Source organism: Arachis ipaensis, chromosome B3 (assembly GCF_059453495.1).
Source record: "Arachis ipaensis isolate K30076 ecotype BB chromosome B3, ASM5945349v1, whole genome shotgun sequence".
Taxonomy (NCBI): domain Eukaryota; kingdom Viridiplantae; phylum Streptophyta; class Magnoliopsida; order Fabales; family Fabaceae; genus Arachis; species Arachis ipaensis.
In genome coordinates, this window is record NC_142438.1 from 126,395,442 (window position 1) to 126,399,010 (window position 3,569).

Genomic DNA, 3,569 nt, shown 5'->3' on the forward strand with positions numbered 1-3,569 from the left:
CATGCGCCTATCGGCAAACACTCCATACGGACAAGTAAATGAGGTTTTCTCTTGGTCTCTTGGATCAACCACTATTTGGTTGTATCCTGAATAACCGTCGAGAAAACAATAATAAGCGTGCCTTGCAAGTCTTTCCAACATCTGATCCATGAATGGAAGGGGAAAATGGTCCTTTCGTGTAGCCTCATTGAGCTTTCTGTAGTCTATGCACATCCGCCATCCTGTGACGGTCCTTGTAGGTATGAGCTCGTTCTTCTCATTGGTAACCACAGTGATCCCTCCCTTCTTTGGTACAACATGTATGGGGCTAACCCAAGGGCTGTCCGAAATTGGGTATATGACTCCTCCTTGCCAAAGCTTCATAACCTCTTTCTGTACCACTTCCTTCATGATTGGGTTCAGCCTTCTTTGGGATTGAATGGATGGCTTGGCGTCATCTTCCAACAGTATTTTATGCATGCATATGGCTGAACTGATTCCCTTCAAGTCAGCAAGGGTCCATCCAATGGCATCCTTATGCTCCCGCAGCACCTTGAGTAGCTCGTCCTCTTGATCTTGACTGAGGGATGAATTTATGATCACTGGGTAGTTTTCATTTTCTCCTAGATATGCATATTTGAGAGTGGGTGGCAATGCTTTGAGTTCAAGTTTGGGTGCTTCTGATTTTTCGCTCCCTTCCTTTGGTGTATCTGGTATATGTGTTTCTGTTGTAGCTACCTCTTCACTTGATTCAGATTCTTCCTCCACCAATCTCTCATTCTCTTCAGGTTCATCTTCTTCAAAATTCTACTGCACTTCATCCTCAAGTGCATCTAACCTCATGCATTCCCCCAATTGTTCCGGTGGATAACTCATGGCCTTGAACACATTGAATGTCATCTTTTCATTGTGTAATCTAAGGGTGAGGTCACCCTTTTGAACATCAATGACAGCTCCAGCAGTAGCCAAGAATGGCCTTCCCAAAATGATGAAGGTTTTGGCGTCTTCCTGCATGTCCAGCACCACAAAATCTGCTGGGAATATGAAATCTCCTACTTTTACTAGCAAATCCTCCACTATCCCGTGAGGGAATTTGAACGATCGGTCTGCCAGTTGTAGAGCCATTTTTGTTGGTTTAGCCTCCTCAATTTTCATTTTCTCATCATAGCTACTGACATCAAATTGATGCTGGCCCCTAAGTCACAAAGAGCCTTTTCTACTGTGATTTCTCCTATAATGCAAGGGATCTGAAAACTCCCAGGATCCTTCAGTTTCTGAGGTAGTTTATGCTGAATGATAGCACTGCACTCTTCAGTTAGTATCACAGTCTCATTGTTCTTCCAGCTTCTCTTCTTAGTCATTAGCTCCTTCAAAAACTTGGCATAAAGTGGCATTTGTTCTATGGCTTCAGCAAATGGTATGTTGATTTGTAGCTTCTTGAAGATTTCCAAAAATCTCAAGAACTGGTTGTCATCTTCCTTTTTCTTCAATAGCTGGGGGTATGGAGCTCTTGAGACGTTGAGTTGGGGTATCTTTTTCTCTTTCTGCAAACTTGGCGTGGGGGGTTGCATTCCATCTTGCTCCTCTTCCTTTTCAATTGAGCTTTCTTCTAGTGGTTTTTGGGGATGTTCTTTCAGTTCCTTCCCACTCCTAAGTGTGATAGCTTGACACTCCTCCCTTTTGCTTGAATGGGTATCATAGCAAAAATTATGGTTCGGAAGCTGCTTAAAAAGATAGCTGATTTGTGTCTCCAGTTTTGTGATGGCAGCATTTCGATTCTGCATGTTTGACCGCACTTCCTCTCTGAATGCTTTACTGTCTTGAATGTCTCTGCATATTCCTTCAATGAAGGTTTCAATCTTAGAGAGCTTGTCATCAATTGATGAGTGATTCGGAGCAGATGTGCTGTTTTGGTTTTGATAAGTATGTGGAGAAGTGTTGTTGTGGGGGTGTTGAGATGTCTTCTGAGTGAATTGTTGGTGAGCTGCATTATTGTTAGAGTTGTAACGTCTCTGGTCTTGGTTTTGATCTTGCTCACTTCCCCACCCAAAGTTCGGGTGATTTCTCCATCCAGGGTTGTAAGTCTTGGAGTATGGATCATAGTTTTTCCTTGGTGAATTCCCAATGTAGTTGGCTTGCTCCTGACTCCCTTCTGCTTCTTGGTTTACTCCTTCTTGTGTTGTTGATGAAGTGGAGATTGCTGCTACTTGGTTCATCTCTATCTTCTTGGTGAGGTCAGCCAGCTGCTGGGTAATGAGCTTGTTTTGGGCCAACAGAGCGTCTACATTGTTTAGCTCCATCACTCCTCTTGTGTTCCCTCTTTCGGAAGCATAGAAGTAGTCGTTTTCTGCTACTGTCTCAATGACATCTATGGCTTCCTCAATGGTCTTCTTCTTGTTCAAGGACCCTCCAGATGAATGGTCTACTGCCTTCTTTGACTCATAAGAGAGCCCTTCATAGAAAATGTGCAGTTGGACCCATTCGTTGAACATGTCAGGTGGACACCTCCTTGTTAAGTCTTTGAACCTCTCCCATGCTTCATACAGAGTCTCACCATCCTGTTGCCTGAAGGTTTGAACCTCAGCTCTTAGCCTATTGATTCATTGAGGAGGGTAGAATCTTGCTAAAAATTTGTTCACCACATCCTCCCAGGTTGTCAAGCTCTCCCTTGGGAAGGATTCCAGCCACTTGGCTGCCTTGTCTCTAAGTGAGAAGGGAAATAAGAGTAATCTATAGGCGTCAGGATGAACACCATTAGATTTCACTGTGTCACATATTCTCAGGAAGGTGGTCAAATGTTGGTTGGGATCTTCTTGAACACCTCCTCCAAACGAACAGTTGTTCTGAACAAGGGTGATGAGCTGTGGTTTAAGTTCAAAGTTGTTGGCATGGATTGTTGGCTTTTGGATGCTACTTCCACAATTGCCTGGGTTTGGATTAATGTAAGAGCCCAAAACTCTTCTATCCTCCCCAGCATGATTTGCTCCACCTCCTCTGCCATGGTTGTGAGTCTCTTCTTCATGATAAATTTCCATGTTTTCTTCCATGTTTGGTTCAAAGTATTCCTCAAACTGTTCCTCCTCTTCTTCAGCACCAACTACTCATTTTCCTTTTGCCTCCCTCCTTAGTCTAAGGAAGGTTCTCTCTGGTTCAGAATCAAAAGAAGTTGAAGCCCCGCTTCTTTTTCCTGTCATACAACCAACAAGTACAAGCAGAGAAAATAGGTGCAGACAGTATTTGTGTCAGAATTGATGTTAGTTGTGGGTGATGCAATATATCAAACAGTTAGTGGGTTAGCAAACAGAATTGAAAATAACAAAGAAAATAAAAGAGTAGATGGAGAAGGGAAGAAGTTTAGCTAAAACAAAAGGTAAATCACTCAAACAGACAAATGAAATTCACAAAATAAAATGCTCAGTCTAGTGATCTTCCAATCTAATCATTGTTGATGCACAATCAATCTCCGGCAACGGTGCCATAAACTTGATGCGGGGAAAACTTGTCTCTCAACAAATCTTCCTTCGGTAAGTGTACCGAAGTTGTCGTCAAGTAAAAACTCACAATAGAGTGAGGTCGAATCCCACAGGGAT

General features: G+C 42.9%; 1 non-coding gene across 1 annotated transcript; it reads left to right on the forward strand.

Moving 5' to 3' along the window:
- Positions 1 to 2,469: 2,469 nt before the first annotated feature.
- On the forward strand, positions 2,470 to 2,573 carry LOC148572377 (small nucleolar RNA R71). The gene has a single exon (XR_015880401.1). It is a non-coding gene; the product is annotated as a small nucleolar RNA R71 (small nucleolar RNA).
- Positions 2,574 to 3,569: the final 996 nt, after the last annotated feature.